This window comes from Mobula birostris, chromosome 3 (genome assembly GCF_030028105.1).
Source record: "Mobula birostris isolate sMobBir1 chromosome 3, sMobBir1.hap1, whole genome shotgun sequence".
NCBI classification, from domain to species: Eukaryota; Metazoa; Chordata; class Chondrichthyes; order Myliobatiformes; family Myliobatidae; genus Mobula; species Mobula birostris.
This window is the reverse complement of record NC_092372.1, coordinates 32,065,884-32,086,954: the sequence shown is the minus strand read 5'-3', so window position 1 is coordinate 32,086,954 and position 21,071 is coordinate 32,065,884.

The window sequence follows — 21,071 nt, the reverse complement described above, 5'->3', positions numbered from 1 at the left end:
TGAGCCACATTGACTGTGGAAGGCAGATATACAGAGTAGAATTGTACAGAACATAATCATCGAACTGCACTACTTTTTCATTTACATAATTGACTTGAACAAAGTCTGTGTATTAGGGTCACAAACACCATGATAAAATTTGGAGGAGAAGTGATATCAAAGTGCTCAGAAATTTAAAAATATCCATCAATTAATTAAGGATAGAATTTAACCCTTATTTTGAAAATAATAAATATACAGGATGAAAAAACAACTGGAACCATCTACCCACTGAATAAAATGAAAAGAGAAGTGAAATCTGTCCAATACAAACAGCACTAAGCAATGCAAACTGAATGTTAAACTATAAGGCTAAATTGTTTCATAAGAAATGCTGACAATTCAAGAAAGTAAAATGCAAACTCTAGAAGTCTGAAATGTAATCAGGACAGGCTGGAAACACCTAGTTGCATCTGTAGAAAGGTAATGCCTTGGGCTTGATACGTTCCCAAAGTTGGAAAGACAGAAAATAAGTTTGTTTTAAGCAGCAAAGAAGGTGGGAGGTGGTGGGGAATGGATAGGATAAAGCAAAAATCTCTGATGACGTCAGACCAAATTGCTTAATGTGAAAGTTAAGGGTATATGATGCATCTTCTTCTTTTTTATTGCTGCTAAAACGTAAGAACTGTGGGACATTGCTAGCCGATCCAGCAATACCAACGGAGAGAGGAAAACTAGCCAAAATCATAGATAAATGACTCACAGAAATGGTAGGTTCTGACATAAACAAAGGGGTCCTTAAACTTGGGAATTCAAAATCTGGACTGAAGATTGCAATGTGAACAGAGAAAACAGATCATCCAGAATGAGAATGGAAAGAAGAACTGAAATGATGGACGACTGAGAGCAAAGCTATTGCTCAAACAGTACTGGATCAGGGAAAGTGCAAGTGAATCCCTGTTTCACATCAAAAACTGTTTTGGTCCCTGATGTGTTAGGATTATTGTACTCCAAATGATACTGTGTGGCTTTCGGCCCCCATTAGAATAACGCAGAACAACACAACAAACTTTTGTTGCGCGTGGCCAAGTGGTTAAGGCGTCAGCCTAGTGATTTGAAGGTCGCTAGTTCGAGCCTCAGCTGAGGCAGCATGTTGTGTCCTTGAGCAAGGCACTTAACCACACATTGCTCTGCGACGACAGCGGTGCCGAGCTGTATCAGCCCTAGTGCCCTTCCCTTGGACAACATCAGTGGTGTGGAGAGGGGAGATTGGCAGCATGGGCAACTGCCGGTCTTCCATACAATCTTGCCCAGGCTTGTGCCCTGGAAACCTTTCAAGGCACAAATCCATGGTCTCATGAGACTAACAAATGCCTATGTAATAGAACAACACAGGGAAAGACAGTAGTTGAATGTTCCTGCTATCTTCTGCAAAAATGTTCAAATAAGTCCATGTTGTATTGCCCTTTTCTAATACCTACTTCCAACCTTGCCTTGAATTTAGCCCTTTTATCCTGCTATATTGAGGATCCCACTAATGGTATCAGAGTGTGACTGTCTATAAGAAAAGCCTCAAAATCAAATTCCTGTGAATTCACATAAGGTTATATGGAATGGGTCAAAATGGAAAATGATACATCTCTTGCATTTGCATGGGAATGTGCCATCATAAGAAGAGTGGTTAGTGAAGATGGAGGTGTTGGGAAAAACAAAAAAAAATGGTAAAAGGCTGGAGGCTGTTTATCTCCTAAGTTTGAATGTGTTTCAATGTATAACCTAGAGTGAGAGAATAGTCAGATATGAAGAAGAAAGGTAGTCGGATCACATTCCTTGGCTGTAAAAATTCATCCTTCCAAGAGTAAAAGCTCCTAGCAAAAAACAGACTCTGAAAGGGAGGAAGATTTGAGAAATGGAGAGAAAGTTTTGAGTGATTCCATTAAATTTGGCTTGTCTTGGCTTAATTACTTAAATACAGCAAAGGGAGAGCTGCCAAGACTGAGCGGCCTCACTGCTTATTAATCACATTGTCCCATCTGCTACTTTCCATATGTCAGTTTTAAGTAATTGTATTCTGATGTTTACATTTCTTTGAAAACTAAAAAACAGCTCTACTCTTTTATTCTTTGGATTGTCCCTGATCCTTGGAAATAGCAGGTATCATATTGTACAGCCATAAGATTCGCATACTGTTCTATACAATGTTGTCAACCAGTTATCATAGTGGACAACTATTACACAGATGCTAATTTTATGTACAGACAGGAAAGTCATTGGCCCATATTTTCCTGCAGGATGCCTTTCTCCTCTCACCTTTCACCTTGTCCCCAACTTTGCCATTGCCCCATATTTACATTCTCTTGATCTGGAAGGCCAGTCTTGCTGGTTTAGCAGGTCCAGGAACCAGGCAGATAGCTGGTTCCATCATTTAAGGCTTTATTGTTACTATTCATGTGAAATGGAGGAGCTCAGGCAAACCCCATCAACTAAACTCTGCTGGAAGCCTATGACAAGCTGCAAAGTTCCTCCTGCAGCTTGCTGTCCATCAAATGATGTCGACAAAATGCTTCTGAATATCACTGCCAGAAAATAGCTTCTGGAGCTAAGCCGGTGAGCTCTGGACGTCTACAGGCCCATGGGAGCCCTGAAACCTACCTTTGCTAGTGGAAGAGCAGATAATAACAATGAACATAAGGGTCATCATAAATAGATCTGCTATATTGAACTCCATTGCAGTACAGATCTACAGTTCAAGTTTGATTAAATTTTAATAACCAAAATACTGTTGTATATTATTCTCATTCTGTAGTTTATTTGTAACTACAACTGTGCTTGAATGAATAAGCAATTTATTCCCAGGTCAACCTGAGTGCCTCTTGTTAATTTTTTTTCTATTTGGCAAGAATCGCATGTCTGGCTGGATTATCCTGCCTGAATCTTCCTCCCATTGCCAACAGATACTTAAGTTGTTATTCAGAACATTCACCACTGAGAAGCAAGTAAAGTTGCCTTGTGATATTTGTCTTCCCATTCAGTTGCTCTCAGCATCAATGTCGAATGGGATAAGACAGTGATAATTAATAAATAATCTCTGTGGGAAAAACAATAGGAAGGCCGATTTATCCCAGTACATTCTGTCTAACAAATGCCCATTAAGGAAAGCATCCAAATACAAGACTGCTGTAATTTTATTCTATAGCTGAGTGATTCCCTAAGTGTCCATTTTATACTGCTCTTTGCATTCAGGATCATTTACTTTAGCTTTTCGAACAATTTTCAGTCTCAAACAACCATATTTTACTGCAGTTTCTCCTCAGCACAAAGCAGATAACATCACAGGAGCAAGCAATTTTGTTCAAGGAAAATAATAAACTAAAGCATGAGGTGAAGGCCTTGCTAAAATAATCTTTTCTGATTGATGAAATTGCTGGCAAATGAAGGCTGGTAACCTGGAGTGATATTTTCAACAGTTTTATCAGCCTTCTCATTTGCACGTTGATTTGCGTTAAGTCTTTGCAATAATAAAATAACATAATAAGATCCAAGGATACCAGAGGGTAGTGTTTTGTTAAATGTGAAATTAAAGTATTAGGATTGTGGCAACAATCAGTTGGTCAAGAACCATCACTGGAGAGAGAAGGATAGGGAAAATCATGCCCATGTGCATGCAGAACTGAAAAGTTATCAATATCAATGGAGTTTGAAAAGTGGATGAGGAGAAAGAGGAAGTGATGGGAGACAATTAAGTGAAAGAAATGATAATTCTGCAATGCAAAAAAAGACAATACTGATGAATAATGGGGATGCAAAATATGGTTAATGCAAATTAACAGAAGGTGTGAAATTTGTTCTAGCCATCAACTACAGTACCTGCCTTATCTGCAACATTCTTTCTCCTCAAGCTATGAGATGTTTACCTACTTCTCCCTTCAAAAATGCTGTCATGTCAGTTTAGTTTTTGAGGATGGTTTGCTTTTTATTTCAGAATTCATCTGCAGTTTTTTTTTCATTCTCTGAAATCCAAAGCATTCCCCATTTTTAGAACACCAGCATACTCATGATACGAGTCTCCCTGCCTGAGGAAAAGGGGGAAATGTTTGTTCAAGTGGGGTTGAAGTGTTAATATTAAGATCAGAAACAGAATATGTACTCAGTGGCCACTTTATTACCTACCTCCTGTACCAAATAAAGAAGCCACTGAGTGTAGGTTTGTGGCCTTCTGCTGCTGTAGCCCACCAACTTCAAAGCTTGATGTGGTGTGTGTTCCTCTGCACACCATTGTTGTAGTATGTGGTTATTTGAGTTACTGTCACCTTCCTGTCTGCTTGAACCAGTCTGACCATTCTCCTCTGACCTCTCTCATTAACAAGATATTTTTGCCCTCAGAACTGCTACTCGTAGGATGTTTTGTTGTTATACTCTGTGAACCCTGAAGGGTGTTGTGCATGAAAATCCCAGGAGATCAGCAGATTCTGAGATACTCCAACCACCCTATCTGGCACCAGCAATCCATTCTACAGTCAATGTCACTTAGATCTCATTTCTTCTGCATTCTGATGTTTGGTCTGAACAACAACTGAACCTCTTCACCATGTCTGCATGCTTTTATGCATTGAGTTGCTGCCACATGATTTGTTGATCAGATTTTACATAAACAACCATGTGTACCTAATAAAGTAGCCACTGACTGTATGGCTTCTTGAATATGAATTCAGCTTCATTGGAACATTGTAGACAGGTAAGGTCCAAGAATACAACCAAAGAAGTACGCTTGAACAGTAAAGTAATAAACCCAAATTTTGAAGTAATATTCCTTGAAAAGTTGGGGGTTTACAAAATGGCAAGGGTGCCATTTGGCTGAATCAGTTGTTTATCACCTATGTGGACCAGCCTTATATCTAATTTTGATCCCACCTACAAAGCCTAGCATCACATTCCAGCCTGGTGGGAAGCTATGGTAGGTCAGATGTTTATATAGTCATCATATGCATATGAAGGGAGGAACTACTACCATCCTCTAATTTGCCTTTTTCTTCTGAAACTAACTTTAATGCACGGTATCTCCATTTCATTATAGTCTGGGATCATATCTAAACTTACACTAGAGCTTAGCTATGATCCCAGGTAATGGTAAAATGGAGATGCTAATGTTCCTTAAAAGAACATCTCCAGTCTTCTTTAAACATATGCTTTAAAATATTTTGATCCATGAAAATAGGTAGGATTACACTGATCAAAGCAGGAAGGCATACACTACTATCAATATCTATCCAAACTGCTGACTGTCACACTGCAGGCTTGGAATCCTTATGGATTGCTCAAATGGTGAACTTCCCAAGAGTTGCCACAAGGATATTCATTCATATTGAATACATCCAACAAGAATAAAGTACAGTATGTAAAAAGACGGGGAATTATAAGGACAGAATAATATTGATTTTTCAAAATGGGAAGGGATTCTTTTTAAGTCTAGGGAGCAACAGGGACTCTGGGAGATCCATAAGTTTAGATATTTCTTGATGTCTGGTACAGGGTAAGCAATGCATCATGGGGTTAGTGGCTGTGAGGTAAGACATCTGCCATGATCTTATTGAATGATAGCGCAGACATAATGGCCAGACACACCTCCTCCTGCCTCTATTTTTATGTTCTTGTGACATGGGAATCATAAGCAGCTTCTGAATAATGATTTTTCTCTTTCATGCATTTGTATTCTTATGGAGATGAATGAGTTAAAAAGAATGGCAAAATAAAACAGGATAACAAAAACTTTATTTAATCTGAAGTCACTTAGCTTGCACTTCACTCATATTTTGCCATGGTCAATATATTTCTACAGCAAGCTAATCTGTATTCCATCTTCATTTATTTACCGAAATGAATTAGACTTCTACAAAAATTGGTTTCCCCAAAGATTTTCCAATTGATGGCAAGTGTAATGTTGCATTTCTATTCTCAGCTATTACTTCCTTTAACTTTATTAAGAAAATTGAGTATGGGAGCAAGTGATATTTTTAATGATATCAAATACCTCATGCAGTTATGTATTAATGTCATTGATATTATAGCCATCATGCCCTCTCTACTTAAAAACTAAGCAACTAAAAAAGACATACTGTATAACTGGGCCACTAGCATAACATTCCAACAAGGCAATTACATTTCTACAATCTCAACATAAGTCTTCATTACAAAATCACTTACTGACGTTCATCTCAAGGGTAGATTTTGTCTTCGAGTGATAATGTGAAGTGGTTGATTGAGAACTGGCAGCCAGTTTTATATCTTCCCTGAATTTTACTTCTCTTAAAGTCGATTAAAATAAAAATTAGGAGTGCTTAAGATTTCCTTCAAGTTACTCTTTTGCTACCGATTTCTATGTATGAGCCCCTTGGCTCCTGCTTGTACATTTATCTTTCCCCTCATATGCTTTGCACCCTGAGCTCTCTTTCAGTTTTACTCGTATTAAGTACTGCCAACTTTTTTGATACCTATATGGTATCAATTTTAATATATCAAATGTCTCAACTATCTCAGCCTTTACTGGTACTTTCTTCTTTGAGAAAGACAGATGCACATTCTTCATTATTTATGTGCAAATTTCCATTTTTGTTCTTAACAAGCTCCACTTATCTGTGCACTACACTTTGATTATTTCTATGTTCCTAGAACTCTGCTGGATTCCATTTATTTTGGTGACTACTCTTTTCTCATATGCGCTCTTTACCTTCATGATTTTTACTTTTCACTTCTCCTCTGCTTCATTTGTAATTGACCTAGTGCTCCCCAGTATTTGCAACCTAACACTAGACGTAAAGAACCTTATTTTCAACTTATCTTCTTCTATACCTCTTACAACGCCCAGGGCCTTCTGGATTGTCGGTTTGAGGCACGAGTAATCCCACTCCAACCAGCGAGGGCAGCTGGTCTTGGTCGTTCATAGACTGAACAGAAAGGTAAAAGGAAATATAAATGCTCTTACTAAATAAAATAAAAATAGCGGTGACTGCAAATTAACAAGTGATCCAGAAACTGAAATGGCTGACTTGATTTTATTGAAGGAATAAGCATGACTAAAGAGGAATATTTATTTTGTTGAGTTTTATAAGTATCTTTAATAAAATTCCTCCATTGTCCTCTTTATATTCCCTAAGGACAAATAATATAGATTAATTGAACAAAAAGTGTAATTAATCATTTCTATAATTTATAAAATACTAAAGCACTGAGCAGGTTCATATTATCTGGAGCTGATATATGGTGTTACTAGGAAAAGATGGACAATTCATCCATCAAGTGCCACCAGGACCATTTAGTTATAAAAGATGATAGCTGGAAGTTGGAATTGTGAGCACTCATTCTTTGGCAGTAACTGGGCTAGTGGCTGCTATTGAGAAGTCAAGTGACTGCTTTTAGGTTATGATGATTGCTGGTGTGAAAAGGTTTGTACTTAAAAATGCTGCATCTTTGATGATTCATCCATACAACTGGCCTTAGCGATGGCAAATTTAACACTAACCAAGAAGGCCTCTTCCCTTATTACCCTGATGCACCTGCTGCTTACAGAGGGAGGAAAGAGCAATATATTCATATATCACTAAGTGCAATAGGTCAGGTTGATTTGCCTCCCATGTTTTAAGATCTGACAGTATTGACTTCTATAGAATGGCAAACAGTGATTGTTTAGATGTCTATAAGATGCACATATCATTGGTTGAAGAAAGGAGTCTGAAGAGGAATATTAGGAGATGTAGAGTAGAATGGTTAAAGGGAACATATTGCACGGGGCAACTGAGGAGAACCCAAGTACAGGACACGGGCACGTTGACTGAGTTGGGGATGCTGGCATAGACGTGAACGTAGAACAGCAAACCAGAGGAATCTCGACAAGGGGACGGGATCTACAGGGACTATCTTGAAACTAGAGCAGAACTGGAACTAAACTTAGAACTAATGGTTCTAAGTGGACGAGAGAACAAAGTATCACACAAGAATAGACCAACAAACTGGTCACCTGTGTAGTGACGCCATCGTACTCATTTCACAGTCTCTGATGCAAACCAGGTGTACCGTAAACTAGCAGCAATTGGAAATCTCATGGCTGAAATTAGGGCATAATCAGGGAGAAAGGAGCGTTAAAGGGGAACAGCCAAACGGAAGCATGACAGAAAAAGGTGCAGAAAGTGTACTATCCCACCATTATGCTTTTTTTTGCATTACTTGGTTATTTTTTATATCTTCCCATTAGGACCCTGGTCTACTCTGAAGTTTGCTTGCATGGGCAGATATAATAGTTCCCTAAGAGTTTTTTTCAGAACTGATTGGATTCTCCTGTTATTGATCATTGACTGCCAATGTTACCAATTAATGTCTTTTTATTTAAATCCTGCACCTCACTTTATTCAGTCTTAAAGTGGGATATTGTAAGTAGCATAAGCTTCTGGTATTTCTTGTCTGTCTGTGTGTTTTTTTCTTGTCTGGTTACTGCCTGCCATATCTGGATTGTATTTGTGTATCAAGATCTTGCATTACTGGACTTGAATTTGGATTAGTGCATTTCTGAGTTGGACTGGTTGCCTGTTATTTCACATGCCTATTTCTTTGCCCATCTTGGCTTAAAAATAAAGAAAAGCAAACATGAGAAAATCTGTAGATGCTGGAAATCTAGGCAAAACACTCACACTCACACTCAATGTTCTGGGCTGAGACCTTTCATCAGGACTGGAAAATAAAAGTCAGAGCAAGAAGGTGGGGGAGGGAAGTACAAGTTGATGTGCACAACTGGGAGAAGGGGAGGGGATGAAGTAAAGAGCTGGGAAGTTGACTGATGAAAGAAATAAAGGGCTGGAGAAAGGGATATCTGATGGGAAAGGGCAGAGCACCATGGAAGAAAGGGAAGGGGAGGAGCACTAGAGGGAGGTGATGGGTAGGTAAGGAGATAATTGGACAGAAGGAAACAGCAATGGGGAATGGTAAAGAGGGAGGGGCCCTCACCTGCATCTCTTCCATTTTGTGCACATCCACCCTCACCCCATCCTCCCACTGCCACACCAGGGATAGATTTCCTCTTGTCCTCTACCACTCTACTAGCCTCTGCATCCAGTAAATAATTCTCTAACTTCTGCCATTTCTACCAAGTATATCTTTCCCTTCCCCAATCCCCCCACCAAATTTCTGCAGGGATCATTCCCTATGTGACTCTCTTGTCCACTCATCCCTGTCTACTGATTTCCGTCCTGGTATTTATCCTTGCAAGTGGAACAAGTGCCACACCTATCCCTAGGCCTCCTCCCTCACTACCATTCAGGGCCCTAAAACAGTCCTTCCAGATGAGGCAACACATCACCTAAATCCATTGGGGTCATTTATTGTATCCAGTGCTCCTGGTGTGGCCTCCTGTATATTAGTGAGACCTGAGGTAGATTGGGAGAATGCTTTGCCAAGCACCTTTGCTCTGTCTGCCAGAAAAAGTGGGATCTCTGGGTGGCCGCCTATTTCAATTCTATTTCCTATTCTGACATATCAGTCCATGGCCTCCTCTACTGCCATGATCAGGCCTCACTGAGGTTGGAGGAGCAACACTCTCTACTCTTTCTGGGTAGCCTCCAACTTGATGGCATGAATATCGATTTCTTGAAATTCTAGTAATTGATCCCCTCTCTTTTACAATTCCTGTTCTCCCCCCTCACCTTATCTCCTTACCTGCCCATCACCTCCCTCTAATGCTTCTCCCACTTCCATTTCTTCCATGGTGCTCTGTTCTGTCCCATCAATTTCCCCATTCTGCAGCCCTTTACTGTATCTCTTTAAAAATCAACTTAACATCTCTTTACTTCAACCCCTCCCAGTTCCCAGTTCCACCAATCACCTACCGGCTTGCACTACTTCCTCCCCTCTTCCCCCCCCCCCCCCCCCCCATCTTGGCCTGACTACTTTTTTTTCTAGTCTTGATGAAGGGTCTTGGTCTGAACTGTTTACTCTTTTCCTTGGATATTGCCTGGCCTACTGAGTTCCTCCAGAATTGTGTTGCAAAAGAAAGTAAAACTTGCATTTGAATCTGCACATCAACTCCTGTCTACATCATGGTTTCTGCAATTGGGTTCACTCAAAATCCTCAGTGGTGTAGATTGAGAGTGCTGGACTCAAGTCAGTGACTTGAATTTGATTCCCAATTGGACCATTTCCATTACACTTTCTTATTGTAACTTTTTAGTATTACAGTATGCTGCTGCCACAAAACAACACGCTTTACAACATTTGTCAGTGATGTTAAACATGACTCGGACTCTGATTCTGATCCTGAGAATGTGGGACAAACACAGTCCAGAGTATTTCCACTCAGTGTCGAACAAAAGAAGTTAAAATGAACCCAGTGTCAGGGACAGAAGAACTAGGAGTTTGCAGTTTGTGGTTGTGATATTAGATCAATCAGTGATGATAAGTGGAGAGAACAGTTAAGGATTTTTCCTCTGTCCTGTGGAGGATGTCTGTAGGATTCCATCACCTCAGCGGTGAGGAGTGATCATATTGAACATGGAAGGGAGTGGTTAAGAAAAAAATAGGGTAGCAGCCTCAGAGGAAGAGGGGCAAAATTATACCTGGAAAGTTGAAGGTGAGGGGAGGATATGATTTGAATGAAATTTGAGAAACCATCTGAAATAAAATCAAAAATAGTAGATATTCAAGTCACACAGCATCTATGATGAAAGACTTGTTGAATACCTCCACTATTTTCTACCTTCATATCAACAGACTGTTTTGGTGGACAGAAAAGTTGAAGGTAGAATTCCATCAAGGAAGGTATGAAGTAATACACTTGGGGTTACTAAATAAAGCCAGGACAGGAAGGCAAGTGTTGAGGAGCTGAAACATCTGGAAGGAAACAAGGTGGGGAAAGAGGTCCCACATCACCAAGTTTAGGAACAGTTATTACTCTACAATTATCAATCCCTTGAACTGGCCTGGATAAGTTCATTCATCACTACTCTGAACCGATTCTACATCCTGCTGTTTCAAGGACCCTTTATAACTCATATTCTCAGTATTAATTATATGTGCAGTTTTTCTATTGTGCTTTGGTTATTTGTCAATCTTTCTGTGTTTCTGTATAGTTTTTCATAAAATTCTGTATTTCTTTCTTCTCCTGTAAATGCCTTGAAAATGAATCTCAGGGCAGTATTTGTAACATATACATACTTTGATAATAAATGTACTTGAACTTTGAACACAAAACTGAACAATAGCTGCCTTCACAAAGCTTATTATTTCTACTCACTGGCTGAGGCCATGACGCAGAGCTGAATTTAAGCCATGAAACCCAGAGCAGAACATAGATTAGGGAATTGCTTCTTTGATTTTTGACTGAACGTTAAAAAATCATTTATAGAAATGTTCTGGTATTCAAGAGTGATTACACTGAGTGACATTTGCTATTTGGTAAGCCGTTGACAATAAGCACTTAAAAATGTATGGGAGCTGAAGATTCATGAATTCATGATCCTGATGTTTATTTTGAATCTTACAAGCTGCTATTGTCACTGATATCTGTGGGTTTATGTACAGCCATATGTTTCATTCCCCTGGTAGATGTCTGTAACCCCAGTAATGTATTGAGGTCAATTGCCTGAGTCAAAAGCACAACTGTCAGGGCAGGGAAAATGGTCAAACTCCCCAGAGGTCTCCTTGTTAAGATTTCGCTCAGCTCTTTATAAACAATGCTGCTGTTGTGTGCTCTGCAGGAACCTCAGTTCATTTGTATGCCCCTTCATATGAAATCCAAAACTGTTTTTATATTTTGTACATCTGATTTCAATATTTCAGTGTGCCTCCATCCCATCTTTGAAAGCTGAGGTCACTTTGGCCAGAGTCATAGAGATACAGAACAATATTGCAAAGCTCTAGTCCATTTGGCCCAACAAGTCCATATTGACCACAGTGCCCACCCATGATACTAATGAGTCCTGATGAAGGGTCTCAGCCCGAAACGTCGATTGTTTACTCTTTTCCATAGATGCTGCCTGACCTGTTGAGTGCCTCCAGCATTTTGTGTGTATTATCCCTCTGTATGAATAAGTTGCCCCTCACATCATAACTCTATGCCCCCTAATTTTGGACTCCCTTGCCCTGATAAAAACTGTTACCGTCCACCTTATCTTTAGCGTTCATAAATTTCTATAAAATCACCCTGATTCTCCTGTATTCTGAGGAATAAAGGCCAAGCCTGGCAAGTCTCTACCTACAGCTCAGACTTGCCAACATCCTTGAAAATCTTTCCTGCACTCTTCCCTGTTTAACCATGTCCTTTCCTATAATGAAGTGACCAAAACTGCACATATTGGAGGCTTCACTAATGACATGTACAACTGAGAGGTAATGTTCTAACTTCTGTAATCAATGCCTTGACTGCTGAAAGCCGGTGCTGTAAACATCTTTTTCACTACCCTGTCTACATGTGATTCTGCTTTCAATGAACTATGCACTTGTACTCCTAAGTCCCTCTATTCCACTATCTCTCCCAGTATCCCACCATCCATAGTTCAAATCATATGCTATCTTGACTTTCCAAGTACGTTGCCTCATACTTTGAGGAGATGCACCTTGGAAATCCATTTCCCATTTCTTGGTCCTTCTGCCAAACAAATCAAGATCCCCTAGTGATCTATAGACATATCAGCATAAGGGTCATTATTTCCTTACCTGGTAGGCAAAATGTTGGATGACGGTTCACCTCCACTTGGACACTGCTCCAACATCAACAATAAGCCAGGATATGAAGCCTCTGAATTCTGAACTCGCCACTTAGTTGTTTCCAATGAGATGTCAGGCATCTTTCAGAAGGATGGCAATTTAATTGCTTCCTGCTTACATTAATCAGCATTTGTAATGCACACTCCATCCCCAACAATTATACAAATATTCACAGAAGAAATTTATGTACATAACCATGCATATTGCTTGTACTGTGTATTGATGCATGGAGGAAAACATTAAAATGAAACTTAACATCTTTCTCTTCCCAAGAGTGTCTTCAGAATATGCCCACCATTTTGTTTCTAAATATGTTAAAGGAAACAGAACATACTGGCCTGGTCTAATTGGCAAAATTGAAAGTAAGTCCAGAAAAATAGTTTGCCCCTGTTATCTAAAAATTAAGTAGAATATTAAGACTCCACTATGATCAATGGCTTTATTCTGCATCCAACCCTATAAACAAAAGCAATATCTTGACCACTGTATGAAAAATGATAAGAGGTATTGATGGAGTGGACAGCCAGCATCTTTTTCCCAGGATGGAAATTACTAATATGAGGGCATAATTTTAAATTGATTGGAGATGGGGGGGGGAAGTTTGTCAGATGTAGGTTTTTTTTTACACAGAGAACAGTGGATGCATTGAACAGGCTGTCAGGAATGGTGTTAGATGCAGATTTATTAGGGACATTTAAAAGACAGACACATGGATGAAGGAAGATTTGTGTGAAACTTATTCTCTCACAAAGACTCAAAATTCAGCAATTTCTCAAATGATGAGTTGGTAGCACGTGTAATATCTGTGCAGCTGTGGCCTCTCAACAAGAGAAGGTCAGTGGAGAAGGGTATTCGGTGTGTCATGGTAGCAGCTGGCATAACACCCTTACAACGCCAGTGACCTGGGTTCAGTTGCCACTGCTGTTGGTAAGGAGCTTGTACATTCTCCTCATGAATGTGTGGGTTTCCTCCTGGGTGCTCTGATGTTACGAAGATGTACGGGTAGTAGGTTAATTGGTCACATGGGTCTAACTGGCCAGCAAGGGCTCACTTGATTGAAAGGACTTGTTACCGTGCTGTATCTCAAAATAAAAATAAAAAGCAATAAAAAACCTGGGTAGCAGTAAACTCTCCATTCCAATAAGCTTCAGAGACTTGGATTATATACAGCAGACACTTTAAAGGACTAGAAAGTATCAGCAAAGCCGTCAATACAAAATCCTCCAGTTTCATTGGCAGCAAGCTATGGCCAGAGGATAAAATTGAAGAATGTTTTCAAAACTGCTCGGGGGGAAAATGCAGCATCAAAAATGCACCTTAAAGTAGGAAAAGAACACTGAAGTATCGGAGATGACACTAAGAAGTCCACATGCCAGAAGCACATAGAGTCCAGTGTTGATAATAGAGGGAGTCCACCACTCCCAAAATACTGACTGCCAGGCTCCTTATCTTCCTGTTCATGACCTTCACACAAGCCTCATTGGCTATCACAGAACCTACTGAAATAGAGTGGAAGCAATTTATTCTTGAACCCAAGGGACAGTTTTAGTAATATCTCCTCCCGAAAATCAACACATATGCACCTCAAGGATGCATGCTTAGCCCACTACTCTACTCTCTCTCTCTGCTCATGGTTATGTGGCTAGGCACAGCTCTAATACTATCTATAAATCCACCGATGAGTGCTGTATTGTTGACAGAAACTCAGTTGGCCACGAGGAGGTGTACAGGAATGAGATAGATCAGCTGGTTGAGTGCTGTTACACCAACTTCTTTGCAAACAACTTCAGCAAGACTGTGTTTTTCAAGGAGGGAAAATTGTGAGAACACACACCAGTCCTCATCGAGGGGTCAGCAGTGGAAAAGGTGAGCAGCTTCAAGTTCCTGGGCATTAACAACTCAGAGGATCTATCCTGGGCTAAACATTAATACAATCACAAAGAAGGCACACCGTCTATACACCATTTGGAATTTGAGGACATTTGGTATGCCACCAAAGTCTGTAGCAAATTTCTACTGATGTACCATGGAAAGCATTCTGGTTGTTAGAATCAGTGCCTGGTTATGGAGATTCCAATGCACAATTTTGAAAGAAGTTGCATATTGTAGGTCCAGTCAATAACATCCCAGGTACAACGCTCCACCTCCCTCTTTCTCCCCCCCCCCCACCCCACCATCACCACCGAGAACATCATCTCAAGAAGACTCCATCCATCATTAAGGACACTCATCATGTGAGATATGCCCTCTTCTCATTACCTCCATCAAGAAGAAGAAGAAACAAGAACCTGAAGATGCACACACAATGTTTTAGGAACAGCTTCTTCCCCTTCATCAGATTTCTGAATGGTCCATGAAATCATAAACATCATCTCACTATTCCCCTTTTGTATTGTTTGTTTATGTATTTTTTAAATTATCTTGCACTGTACTACAAAAAACTCACAGCATATGTCAGTGACAAACCTTACAGAAGACTGCCAGCCACACATTTCTTCCCTGAATTCTTTCCTTTCCCTTTACTCTTCTGTTTTTCCTGCCCTTTTTATGTGAGTCTGAAGAATTACAGCCTGCCTCAGCAAATGTTGGAAATCGTTGCTGCTCATTTGCATCCTTCCTTTGAGGTTTCAATTTTACTAACCATCCTAAACACCATGTTAATGATTTCCTGTCACGTCAGGGTTATGACTGGTGCCTTTATCTGTTTCAGGCGTTGGTTCAAGTTCATGCTAGTCTCTAAATTTAATATCCTCAAATCAGCTTCAAGCAATTGCAGCGGATTGAAACATGGCCTGGATTAGATTAGACAGAATAGGAAAGGGCCTTAGCATCTAGACGCTTGATCATTTTAATGCTCCTCACTGGAAAGCAAATGCTGTAAAATTCTGAAGACAAGACAGATCCACAATTTATGGTTCATAAATACTTTTAGAACAGATCATTTGGACCACCTTAACCACTGTTCATGGGACTGATCTGATTAGATTAGTATTAAAATAATAAATTAATAATGTTCTGGCTATCTAGTTGAATATTTATTGTACTCCACAATGAACCATTACTCACTATATTTTAGAAAAATTACAGTCATTTTCATGATAATATTGATTAATTTTGCAATATTTTACAATCTTGGGTTGTAAACTGAAATCCTTTCAATTGCAGAGTACACTATTTTATTTTTGCTGGTATTCTTAAAGATTCCACACAAAACTTCAATTTCTATGACAGTACTATTTAAAATCTTCCAACTGATGTAATGATTACAGCACATTAACTTCAGAGTGAAACATAAACTGGTCGCTCAATACAAAACACACTTTTAATCAGAGCAAAGATTTCTATCCTTGTCCTGGGAATAGCAGTCAGAATCAAAGCACATTTTTAAAATGAGAAAAGCATTTTAAAAATGCTTGGCTTATTTTACTAATGGCGTGAGAGGGTCTGGGAAAAGGATGGTATATATATATATATATATATATATATATATATATATATATACAGCTTTATAATCTGAAGGCAGATGATGTAGGATAAGGTGCTATCAGAGGACCAATAGAAGTATGTTTGATAGACCTATAAAGCACCTGATCTATGGAAGTCATTACTGGCATTTTCAGTTCTTAATGATCTAAAATGGAATTGTTCAGCATGCCATAATACATTTCTTGATTTGTCCATCTTATATTAAATTGGATGTGGAATTCAATGGCCCATTTTAACTATAAGGCAACTAATGAGCCATTGTTAAGTGGATTTGAATGGCTGCTGTATCGCTACATGCCAATTCTGGAAGTTGATCTAGCCAGCAGTTATGATAGTCCAGGAACCTGGGGAGAGCCTGTCTCAAAAAAAACAACTTCCTTTCTGCTTTTACTGATACGTCCCCTGGAATAATTTGAAGCAGAACAACATCTTGAACCAAAATGGCAGTACCTTGATTTTCAATTCTGCTACTTTCATTTGCAGTTGCTGGAAAGAATTAAAATTCATGCTCTTGTGCACATTAGATAAACACCATTAAAAATAAGTACTTCCACTTAGTGCTGCAAAGAGAACAGTGCGAGGGGCTGTAGTTCATTGTGTCTGCAGTGTAGATCAGAATTCAGATCTTAATTCTTATGCTGTCAGATAGTACAAATACCAACAACTGCGTAATGATATCCTGATTGTTCCCATTTACAGTATCCAGTGCTTAAGAAAATCTTTCTCTTAAATATCTTGTAAACTTTGCATGGGACTTAATTAAATTAGATCTGTGTCCATGTTACAAATGAGCTGAACAGCAGGAAATGATTCTAACATAATAATTGTGCCTCTGACTCTGATCGACCAGTCCTGCTGTGTCTCAACATTGTGCAAATTTTCTTCTATTACATATAAATAATGAAGTGAGAAACAGAAACCTGACTAGGTCATTCAGCTCCTCAAGCCTGCTCGATCGTTCAACAAGGTCAGAGCTACTATCAGACAGACACCAGCTCCATTTCATTTGATAGCTCGAATATCCAGCAATTGTTTTGAATGCAATCAAAACAAGCCCCCTGGGATGAAAAATTTCAAAACGTGACCCCAGGAAACCACAGCAGCACACGCAAGATGCTGGAGGAACTGAGCAGGCCAGACAGCATCTATGGAGGGAAATAAACTGTTGACATTTTGGCCTGAGAGCCTTCACCAGGACTGAGAAGATATTGAGATTACATATACTGGAATTTGGAGCAGCAAGCAACTTGTTGGAGGTTCTCAGTGGGTCAAGCAGTATCTGTTGGACAAAAGAAACTGTCAATATTTCCAGTCAAATTGTAATTTTTGTTATAAGGAGATATAAATGGACATTGCTCTTTTCTCATCAACAAAACTCATTTCTGAATTCAGAGAGGTCTCAAGAAAGATAACTAGAGCATTCATTGTCTCCAAAGCCAACTTTTTTAAACTTCTAGTGTAAATCGTCAAGTCCTTGGCATTTTCCTTGCCAGCATTATTCTTATAGCTAGGACGCTGGTCAGACTCCACTTGTAGTACTGTGCTCAGTTCTGGTCACCTCACTACAGGAGAGATGTGGAAACTATAGAAAAGATGCAGAGGAGATTTACAAGGATGTTGCCTGGATTGGGGAGCATGCCTTATAAGAACAGGTTGAGTGAACTTGGCCTTTTCTCCTTGGAGCGGCGAAGGATGAGAGGTGTCCTGATAGAGGTGTATAAGATGATAAGAGGCATTGAACATGTGGATAGCCAGAGGTATTTTCCCAGGGCTGAAATGCCTCACACGAGAGGGCACAGTTTTAAGGTGCTTGGAAGTAGGTACAGAGGAGCTGTCAGGTAAGTTTTTTATGCAGAGAGTGGTGAGTGCGTGGAATGGGCTGCTGGTGACAGTGTTGGAGGTGGATACGATAGGGTCTTTTAAGAGACTCCTGGATAGGTACATGGAACTTAGAAAAATAGAGGGCTATGGGTAACCCTAGGTAATTTCTAAGGTAAGGACATGTTCGGCACAGCATTGTGGGCAGAAGGGCATGTATTGTGCTGTAGTTTTCTATGTTTCTGTTTCAATAGTGATTTTTACTTCCTCATTGCCTCTAGGCCCTTGGTTATCCAGCGTTTTTGGACTTTTCTTTTGTGATTTCTTCCATGAAGACAAGTCAAGAATTTCTATATCAATGTTGCAGAGCACTGAGACCATCGTGTTTCGTGGTGTAAATACCACCAATAATTTGTCCTAGTCCAGCCATGCAAATACTACAGCCAAGGAAGGACACATTGACATGTCCACCTCCTCAGAACTCTGAAGAATCACAGAGTGTCCCTGATGATCACAGAAAGCAACAGCTTTGCCCAAAATCACAAGAAATTGTAATGCACTGTGAAGTCAGCCCAGTCCACGATGCAAACTAGTCTCCCCTCCATTGACTCCATCTGTACTTCTCGCTTCCTCGGGAAAGCAGGCAACATAATTAAGGACCCCCTCCCACTGGGCAGTAGATACAAAGGCCTGAGAGCATAAACCACTAGTCTCAGGACAGCTTCAAATTTCACTGTTATCAGACTCCAGAAGGAACATTTCATATGCTAAAAAATATGAACTTTTGAAATCTTGATCTCCCCATCTACGTTGCCATGTTCCTTGAACTTTATTTGTCTACCTGCACTGCAACCTCTCCATAAATGCAACACTGTATCCTGCATTTTGTTTTCCTTGTACTATTTTGATATAACAATGTATGGCATGATCTGTCTAGATGGCATGCAAAACAAAAGCTTTTCATTGCATCTTGGTGCATAGAAAAGTAATAAACTAATAAAAAGACCTTAGTCATTTTGTGAAAAGTGAATTAATTGTCGTATGCACAAGAGCAGTGAAAAATTTATTTGCAGCAGCATCATGGGCACATAGCATCATATAAGCAGCATTCACAAGAAAAACGTAAATTAAACATAAATTATACACAAGTTTTACAACAGAAATAATTAGAAAAAAAAAGCCCAGTTTAAAGCCAAGTGACCAGAGTAGTCGTAGTGTCGCTTTGCTTTCCGTGATCAATTTTTCCATCTTTCTCAAAGGACCCACTTTTGCCCTCGCTGATTTTTTCCATTGTGCATTCTGATAGAAGGTCACAGTTTGCTTTACGTTTCTTTTAGCTATTCTCTTAAGGCGGCCTTCCAATATAACCCAGGCAATATGCCCTGCAGACTGATGTGCTCTTTTCTGTTTTGATCAAGATTACTAATTTACCTAATTCTGAGAAAATTCCATTATACTTCAAATTTAGAATTTTCAGAATTTGCTACTTTGATCCTTTGATTGCTTTCAAAATCTTTTTCTGCCTTGGATGTTTGCCTCTGATTGCCATTGCTTGAGTACTTCATGATGGAAATCCTTGCACTAAAACAATTTCGTGGAGAGATTCTTTTTTCACTTGAGTTTTCCAATAGAGAGACAGACTTTCTTAAGTGAGAGTGGGGGGCGGGGGTTGTGGGAGTGATAATCAGAGTGTCTTGGGAGTATTTTTAGCTATTGGCAATGAAGACAGTGATCCAGAGGGAGAGACAGTCTGAAACATTGACTGTTTCTCTCAGCATAGATGCTACCTGACCTGCTGAGTACTGCCAGAATTATGATTTTGATTCCAATTTGTATTCTGGAGTTGGAGATAAAGAAATGCAGAATCATTCAATAGTGAAGTGGCCATTCTGCTCAGTATGCTGGACCCATTTCTTAAACAGGCTTTCAGTAAAGCACACGCTACAGTACTTTTTTTCTGTAACCTGCAATTTACTCCCTGCAAGACAGGAATATAGGTTGTCAATTTATTTTCACAAAACCCCCTTTATACTGGGCATCTCAGGAAATGCAGCTCCTCAGTAACAGCTGCCAGATTCCATGGTGAGAACCCGCCTTTCTCAGGCTTCGTATGTCTAGGGTATGTACAACTTTAGTCCCGCCAAATCCCTGAGGTTGGGATATCTCGCCCACCCAAACCCTGGTTTGTGTGAATGCAGTGTGAGTTACTGCCCTGCAATAGCCCATCGGCATGAAATAACAGATAACACACCACATACAATATTAAAGAAGTATATTTATGAACGTTAACTTAACCAAAGAGTTCATAAAGAAAAGAAAGAAAAACAAAAAGGGCCATTATAATTAAGCAGTCAAATGTGCATAGGTTGGAGCTCAAATCTTCCAAAAGCCATATTCACCAATCCTTGGTAAACCTCCCATCATGGCTCTATCAAATTGCGTTTTCCCTCCCGATCGAACCCCATAGCCAGTTCTCTCCAGCATCTTCTCTCCATCTCCTGCCGAGCAAAGACCAAGACCGACCTTCATGTCTACCACAAAACCTCTCACCCCAGTATTCTGTGGAACTTTCTCCCAGTTCCACCATCCTAATTGGTTGAGGCACATTTCTAAGCATTCCTTATCTTCAACAGACTGAAAGCAGAATGGACTGCCCTAGCAGAATTGCGAAAAGGAAATACCTATGACATAGCAATAAAAGTGTGAACCAGGGCATTACAGTCATAACAAGCTCTTCAGGCTCAGCTACGATAGGGAGATACTATAGTGACAGGAAACGGGAAGGAAAGGAAATAAAAAAGAAAATTGTTTGTTTACTTTGTGGAAATTGATACGGAGCAATCAAACCAGGGATCAGATAGCTAGCCAGACTTCAGTCCAACTGGAATTATTACATTGTTCCTAATTAAAATTTCATTGTTATTTATATCACATCCTGATGGCACCATTGTAATATTTGTTGTTGTGGTAGTAGGAAATATTTGCCCCAAGCATTTTAAGTAGTCACCAAACAGGATATCAGCTATCGTATCTATTGATTTGCT